Raw genomic sequence first — 9,634 nt, 5'->3', positions numbered from 1 at the left:
CGAAATAATTCTTTCACGTGTATTTTTTATTTTTAACAGAGAATACAGAAAGCTAAAAAACAAAATTAGTGAACATTCTTCATTACATTAATACCTATTAGTAGAGTGGGTTGGACAGGATTTTCTTGGAATTATTTTTTCATAGACAGTCTAAACTTTTAAATAAACGAATTAAAGTTACACAGTCTAGGCTACCACTTGACTGATGTTCACTTAAAACTTATTTGCACATTGAACATGATACAAAAGGCGAACTTAATGGCATATGGCTTTCTTCTCCAGTTAATCTTTGTGTCAAACAATTCGGGCAAAATGTCTATGCCAGTAAAGTCCTAGCTGCGAACAAATCAGCACCATCGTCAGTTCATCCGAGGCTGATGGAGTGACAAGACCAGTAACGAGGGCTTCGTCTGACAAACGAGATTTGACGCGGCTCGATATAAACATGCAGACCACTGGGTTCACAGACTCTAGCAGATTTTTGTGCTTAATCCAAAGATTAGAAGATAGAAGCAAAACTTATACCGATCAAACTAACTAGACATTATTGGGCTCCCCCAAGTTACCCTCAAGTGTGATGAAGAAACTACGGTAAATAAATAATATCTGGGGGCACGGCAGTGCCCCCACCAAGTCGAGCAAAAAAGCGGCACGGCCGTACCATCCTTTTCTCGAAGCAATTCAGGCCATTTTCGACCGCCTGTAACTTCGTTGTGGATAAAACTAGAAGGCTGAATTTTCATTAGCTATGCAGGCATTGTAAAGACACGGTATATTTAAAATTTCATTCAATTTGAACCAGTAGTTTAAGAATTATAACGGGTCAAAGTTACTTAATTTTGTCACTCACTGACTCACTGACTCACCGATCATCAAAACTCTAAGGCACTTCTAGCAGACCTAGAAGCTTCAAATTTGGAATATAAGTAGTGTTTGGTGTATGAATCAAGGAAAAACTAAAATATTTGGGGGCACGGTAGTGCAACCGCCAAGTCGAGTAAAATTTTTCAATTTCGGTCCAGTTTTCTAGATACATAACTGCTGTCTACAAAAATACAAAAAGAAATGAGATTTGGGGGCACGGTATTGCAACCGCCAAGTCGAGTAAAATTTTTCAATTTCGGTCCAGTTTTCTAGATACATAACTGCTGTCTACAAAATACAAAAAGAAATGAGATCCCATCAAAAACAATACTTGTCAAAAAAACCAAGTCTCGCAACTCAGTTGTTCTACGGTAAAATGTTGTGAGATCCATGTAATACCAAGTCCAGGCCAGGAAATCTTTAACGTTTTACATAAATATATTGACTTGGCCATCGCATGAAAACACGTGTAAATTAAATTATTTAGTGCGATGGCCAAGTCAATAATTTATGTAAAACGTTAAAGATTTCCTGGCCTGGACTTGGTATTACATGGATCTCACAACTTTTTACAGTAGAACAACTGAGTTGCGAGACTTGGTTTTTTTGACAAGTATTGTTTTTGATGGGTTATTATGAACTTGGCCCGTGCAGATTTCGTAATACATAATTAATAGCCTTACTCATGTCCATTGCTAAATCAGGCAATTGAATTTAACAATATTCCAGTGCCCTTCTATAATTACTATTAAGTATTTATCCCTCAGACTTAGTTAGGTAAATTCGTCCAGTACTTTTTTGATTTGCATGAAAATAGTACAAACCATCCATCCATCATTTACAAAATAATAATTTGTTTCATCGCTAGATGAGATAGAGGTTATTATTTGTTCCAATGCGTAGAGCTTTTTTCACGCGTATTATAATCGTGATAAATGTACACTATGATTATTATTTACACATTTTGCGGTGTCTAGGGAAAGCCTTGGTCTGTGCAAGATACAGACGGACGGAAAAATTCATTTACGCCCCTTACGATTGTGGCGGTGACGAGAAATGAAATTATGAATGTAGAGAGCCGCTCTGTGGCGGTTGCAACACTTTTATTCAGGAAAAGGCAATAATAATTTGAATAAAAAAAATTTAAGGACCGTGGAAATAAAAACTTAAATTAAGGAACTCTTTTGTAGAAAGTTCGCGTCAAATGAAAAGCATCAAAAACAAAACGTTCTTGACAATGAACAGGTGGTTTGTAGAATTTAAGAGTTTACTGTGAACTAAGTATGTTTATTTAAAGTTTTGTTTGTCACGCGATTTCAAATTACAGCTTGTTACAGCTTGTAGCAGCGATAAAACAAGCATTTAGTGTTTTTATTATTATTTAGAATAAATAAATATTTCAACGAACTCTTTCAAATTAAATAAAGGTGCCTTTTCAAAGTCTCTTTGTTCAGTTTTAAATTAATTTGAATAGGTAGTTAAACCTATATCTCAATTACCTAATTAATTATATTAATTGATGGGACCTTATTGTTTTAAACGTTTATTGACAAAGTCAGGTGGAATTAATAATTTTATTACTTGTTTCTATAATCGCATTTATAAATTAGCATAGAATTATTATTAATTGAAAGCTATTATTTTGTACTACTAATGGATGCTAAAATTAATAGGCGTAATTATCGGCTAATGGAACTGCAATTCAATTTGTAATAATTTGTATAAGAAGCGCTGTCGATAATTTTAATACAAATGCATAGATAGAAATTTGTGCTACCTTATTAGGTAAAACTATAAGCTTACCTCTTATTTTGTAAATTTTAGGTATTTCTGTAGTAAAAAGAAGGTCGAAAAAGTTGATTTGAAATTTTTCAGCAATATCTGCAATATTTGAATATTTTGAATGTTGTCCTGAAGTGGTTGTAGGGCAAGATTTATTTGGGACGTGTGATTAGTGCCCTGAAAAAAGCTCACATACTTATATGATTATTTGTGAAGAACTAGCTTTTGCTTATGGCTTTGCCCGCGTGATTAAGTTCGCCTTATGTACAATTTTATTTTGGCATTAAAGTTTAAATAAATAAATAAATTTTGTCTGTCACAGAAAAACTTGATCACACGCGTCCCTGTTTCAAAAACCGGGATAAAACTGTCCTATGTCCATTTCCTGGACTCAAAATATTTCTATACAGCATCAAAATCGGTCCAGTGTTTTAGACTTTATTTATTTATTTATTGATAAAGGTACACCAACAGCAATACACATTTAAGACTTGAAAGAATAACAGACAGAGTTACTTTCGCATTTATAGATAACTAGCTGACCCGGCGAACTTTGTTCCGCCCTAATGGCAATAAATAAGCAGACTTTTTTTTATTTCGAACGGGATAAAAAGTATCCTATGTCCTTCTCCTGGCTCTAAACTACCTCCCTGACAATTTTCAGCTAAATCGGTTCAGCCGTTCTTGAGTTATAAGTGGTGTAACTAACACGACTTTCTTTTATATATATAGATATTGACACCCGTATTCACAAACGATGCTTGCTTAAGCGAAGCAGTAAATCGGACGCAGAGCGTTGAATAGAGCTCTGTGATTGGTTCGTGTGTCACCCTGTGCACGCGCACTGTGAGACCTCATATAATGCTTGTTAATACGGGCGTTTGTGTAGTAGGTACTTGAGATTAGTATTGGGATTTTTGTTCTAATCTTTGAAACAATACCTGAGTATTAAAATTACCTTGTATTGGATGGTCGAAAAACCCAGCGAAGTTAAGCACAAATTATTAGGTTTTCGTAACAATAAGAGGAAAACCCCGTCCGTTGATCATCGGTTAGATCACTGATGGCATTACGATGGCCACAAACGTGACCTGTTTAATGCCATACAGCGTGGACAACACGCGACATACAGGGTGTAATTTATGTCAGAAATTATGGGATGTAGGTACTTAAGCCATTTGTCAAAGTTATACTGGGACTTGCAATAGCCTACTTAAAAAAATAAAAGAGTTTATTAGTTTATAAGTCACAAACAATAAAACTTATTTTTAAAATCCACAGCCAGCCACGAACGTGTAAAAGTGCTTTTTAAAAGCCTACTTACAAAAATAAATGAGTTTTTATGTAGAAGATTAAGTAGGTTCTATAAAAGTAGTAAGGTTGGTAATATCTTGGTAATTACAGATTTAATATTAAATATAAAAGAAAGTAGGCCATCGAATTTCAATTTTAAGCCAGAATATGCGTTTGTGTTACTGTGTGTTTGTGTTACTGTGTAATTGGAGCTTTTTAAACGACCTTAACGACATCGCATAACTATGATTATAACTATTCTCGTTTTGAGACTGGTTGTAATTTTCTTTGGATATATCAAATAACTAGTTTTAAAGTATGCTTCAGTTGGGAATGGGTTGGTAAAGACATATAAAAAAATATAAATCGGTTTTGTTTATGCCTGTATTTACGATCACAGTTTTAGAGTAAATGTTTATACAATATTTGGTACAAAATTAATTATTATTTAAAATTAATACCTATTTACAGTAAAACTTTTTGTTTTGCCGAAAATCAAATTACGTATTACAATTATTGATCCCTAAACAGTTTGGATTTGTTTGTTTTGATAATCCAAATACACCCCGTATAGTTACACAATATTCCTTCGATTCTAAAAATAATTACAATAAATATGTACAAGTTATAGATTAATAATAATAACTAATTTCCAGTCATTTTTAATAACCAAAAGTGGTCATTAGGCATTGCGAGATGCAATTTGCAAATTATTTCTGACAAAATTGCTTGATGATGTAATACCTAATTACTAAAGTAACATAAAAAGTAACATAATAATCCAGTTTTAGCACTAGTATTATTAGTATTCAGAAAAGTAAGACATTAATAACTGGTTTAGAGCTAAACTCAGTCAGTGCTTGATATATGGGAGTAGCATGGGAGGGGTGACATTGACATGTTATGACGTTACAGACCATACAAATCAAGGAAGTTTCGTTAAAGTATGACGGCACAAAGACATCCTCCCGTGCCCGCTCCCATGTCTCAGGCACTGACAACAACATCTAATTCTCTGATGTAAGTAACAGAACATCAGATTTTGAACATTTCACTAATCACAACAACAAAAGATGTTCGATGGGCCTTGCTTTATGTGGCTAATAATTCCAAAGCACGTGTCTAAATGTTGGCTGAATTCATTAATAAATTAATTAAACCTAATAACAAATTATCTACACACGATTACATATTAAAACTAATTACAATATTAAAGTATATGCACAGCAGACCTATCTACAATGTCTTATCTAGGTACATTTAGCTTCTAATGTATAATCTCGAACACCAATAAACCGTAAGTACAGATATAATGAATTAATTACATCTCTGTGCGATGGAAAATTTATGGATTAGAATCATGACTAATCTCAAAACTTTATGAGGTTTACTTACGACTATTAGATACTTAAGTACTCATTTTATATACATTTTCTAATCTAGATACTTCACTGAGAATATAATTTGAGTTCAAGCCGGCCGTAGACCCTTGAGCTTAAACCAAACGTCTCCATCATCCAAGTAAATGAAGAAGTTCATCAACAACTTTTAATTTTCTAACACTTGTGACACAAACCAAAACCAGATTGTCATCACTCGCAAAAGTCACATAAATACAATCTTGTATTAACGAAATGATGTCGACATTATTAGGTTTTCACAAAATCAAACCTATCATCGAAATTATCACAATCACGTTAGCCAACCACAATATTAGCAACATAGCTATTTTTACCTGCTAATTTTCGCATCAAAATTTTCCTGTTACGTAAACTTAATCTATCAGTCCTTATCAACACACATTGTCCCGATCTTCACCTTTCCCGTTGGACACGATCCACCATCGAAGTTGGCTCGGTCATCCACATCAGGCGTTATCGCTGTCACCACCATCTCTGTCACTACCTTTTCCGTCACATTGGAGTAGCCCCACACCCACTTGTCTTCATCTTCGTCAGACCCTTCGTTGATCCTTCCCTCTTGGGCCACTCTACCTTCATTTAAACCAGGTCTTGCCGAACTACTGTTAGATGGACTGCCGTTATGATTCACGTCACTAACGGTTTGTCCATTCTGGTCATCGTTGACATTTGACCTATACTCAGGAGTAGGTCTTGGCGGCTGATTGTTGTTATCATACTGTGTGTTTATAAACGCTTTATTATCCTGTGGATTGTTTGGATAATTCGGTACATTTTCACTTGGCACGAACTGATTGTTAGGACTTGGAGTTGTAAGTTGCTTGTTAGTATTTCTCTGGTTTTGATCGAAATCCTGATTATCTGGCAACGGATTGTTTTGCATAACATTTGTAGCATTATTTCCTCGGTGTCTATTTTTATGAGAGTGTTTCCTTTTATGTGTTGGTGGATTAATTGGTTGTGGAGTAACAAATTCACCATTCCTTTCATTTCCACTATCGAACTGATTCACGTTCGGAGTCACTGCACCGTTTCGATTGTCCTCCATTCGGTTAAGGTTACTTGTTAACATTTCCGTGTTGGATTCCATGATTCTCTCAAACTTTGGGCCGGTTTCTCCTCTCACATCCCTTGGTATGTCCTGGTTAGGATTAAAAAACTGGTTGGCAGCTGCATTTATGCGTGAGTTGAAGCTGAGCGCACTGTCCACATATGTCTCTACAAACACTGGTTCCACTACAGGCACAAATTGGTATTGTCTTTGGAAGTTTTGGGGGAAAAATTGTGGCCTCGCAGTCACTGAGACCGAGAGCGTTAATAAGATTACTTTGTAACACATTTTGTTCGTGTAAATTCACATGGCACGGGGACACTAGCGCACGCGCCGACCGCCGGCGACAGACTGCCTCGGCCACGCTTCTGTTTACTTGTATATCGCGATTGAGTGATTAATATTGTGACTGGGGCAATTAAGCTCAAGGAAGTTTTTGCAGGTGAGCAAAGATTAGCTTTGTAAGCGGGAAATATGATAGATGATAGGAAAAAAAGTTTAATGATGATGCGGGTAAAAAACTTCGCACTTCTTCACTAGGTTTGCTTTATTTGGGATTTGACGCATCATGCCTAATATTACATTTATTAGTGTTTGCTACTATTAATAGCTTTTCTTTGGACTTTGAATGATTGGTAAATATTACCTTCGTGGTTAATTGGTGACTAACCTCTTATTCATATTAAAAATAGCTCTACAAAGACCGTTTGGAACTTAAACACTGCTTGGTTTACTGTCGTTACAGAGAAATTAAAATCTTACAGGTTTACACTGCAGTATTAAGCATTTGGATTTTTATAAATGAGTTGGGTAAGACTCTACCGAAAAAGAAAGTGTAAACATAAATTAAATTACCTGTTGTGTGTTTGTTTAACTTAATGTCGTCATCAGTACTTTTTGACTCTTTTATTTATTACGCGACCCGAACCTTTGACGTCAAACCAGTCCTTCAGGAGAACGATACCAAATAAAACAAAATTTTAAAATGTTGGAATGGAAAAATATCAGTTCGTAAGTGACAAATAAAATATTATTCTAGTAATAATATTGTGCCGAGGGCTGTTGACGATTCGAGCGTGTCCCGTGATACTAATGTGCCGTTTACACCCACCGACTCTACAATTAAAACTTTATTAATAAAACATTAATGTGTAAAGTTGTCGTGCTGAATTTTGTGTATTTGTGTGCATTTTTATCATACCAAATGATCTTAAGATAGCAGCAGTGATGTTTACTGTATCCAAGTTGATACAAATTTTAATGAAAAGTCATAATTTATTTACATTCTGTCACTTATTGTTCTTGAAACGTTGGACCTTAATTTTCTTGTCAAAAATGGTATGATTAGCTTACATATTAGATATACATACGTACTATGTAAAAGTGGTATAAGAACGATCTTTGTTTGTATTTATTTTTCAACCGACTTCAAAAAAGGAGGAGGTTCTCAATTCGACCCGTATGTTTTTTTTTGTTACGCGATAACTCGGCCAATTATGAACCGATTTGAACAAATCTTTTTTCGGCGTATAGGTAATACCTCAAGGTTGGTCCCATTTAAATTTAATAATAGACAAAACAACCCCCAAGGGTGGAAAATTGGGGATGAACTTTTTTATACGCATATCTCCGCCGATTATAAATCAATTTGAACGATTATTTTTTTGTTGAATAGGTATTATCAAAAGGGTGGTTTCATGCGAATTTGAAGAAAATATTTCACCCCCAAGGGTGGAAAATTGGGGATGAACTTTTTTATACGCAATATCTCCGCCGATTATGAACTAATTTGAACGATTATTTTTTTGTTGAATAGGTATTATCAAAAGGGTGGTTTCATGCGAATTTGAAGAAAATATTTCACCCCCAAGGGTAGAACTTTTTTTAAATTTTTAGTTTTTTTTTGTGTTCACGCATTTGAAGTCGGTTTTATTTTTTTTAAAAGTTAATTCATAATTTAGTTGTTAAACTTAACTTAATTAGTTGATCCAATTTTAAACTGGAACTTTCACAGTTACAAAAGTTAGGTATGGTATTTTAATTTTAGGACTAATTCGAGTCGGAACTTCGGAAGGTATGAAATACATTTTAGGTTTACTTTACATATTTTATTTCTCTCTTTTTTGCTGAAGCGAGCAGTTTTAATTGAATGTATGTTTCGATGTTAAATCAATACGTGTATCTGTAGTAAATATTCTAGATACATTGGATTGTATATCAGATATTTTTCTCGTTTAGCGAGGATCAGTTTCAAATAGATTTTTAGATAGTTCTGCTCGTATTACATAATGGATTTTAGTGAAAATACTTTTATTTTAGTGTAAAGCTCGTGTATCTCGCCACTGACATTGGATCACGCACTCTACTGTGAGTGGGCGTTTAATTGTCAGAGCTTTTATTTTAGTAAGTGATGATAGGAGCTTTTTTTGACAATACCTTTTTAGTTAAGGTTCTTAAATCCAGTCTAAAATTATAACACACCACTGATCCTAAGTAAAACCTTGACATTGATTTTCATACTCTACCTAATGTACTAAAATATACCAAAGTTAATTATTACGAATTCTCAGTATTGCAGTGTTGAACAAAGTTGGATTTTGGACTTCAGTGTGCCTACCATGAGTTTACGTTAGGTGAGCTCGCTAGCGAATACGTCAAAAAATTATATGAAGATTTTGTTTCTCGAAAGCAGCCGCTAGGGGCGCTGCACAATATGTCATACATTTAAATGTCATTTTTTTACGCAGTCGCTAGCGAGCACACCTAACGTAAACTCATGGTAGGCACACAGTTCATCATTCATTCATATCCACGGATGATGAAAAATATCACTTTTCTAGAAGAAGGCAGGTATTTGACCGCATGTATAAACCTTCCATGAAACTTGTTTGTATTATTTGCCGAGAGATGTCACTGCTCTTTGAGACGCGTAAAGCTGTACCGCGGTGTCCAGATTTTTTTCCCTGGCTTTATATACCTGGAGGATTTTGACATAGTGAACCACTGAGAACTATTGACAACCTTTGTCAAGCATTAAATTGTCACCTACATATTGACGTCTTATTTATACCTAGATAAGAGTCCCTTAAGTGCGCCGAGAGTATCCGTGGTTTATTCACCGCAATCGCATCTGATGTTGAATGAGATGCTGTCTAGGATAGGAGAGGACTGTGTACTATGGTTTCTAGTTTCATGGTTAATTTCACTGATTTCATGAGATGAG

Source organism: Ostrinia nubilalis, chromosome 22 (genome assembly GCF_963855985.1).
Source record: "Ostrinia nubilalis chromosome 22, ilOstNubi1.1, whole genome shotgun sequence".
Classification (NCBI taxonomy): Eukaryota; Metazoa; Arthropoda; class Insecta; order Lepidoptera; family Crambidae; genus Ostrinia; species Ostrinia nubilalis.
The sequence above is the reverse complement of the archived record's forward strand: the minus strand, read 5'-3'. Positions refer to the sequence as shown.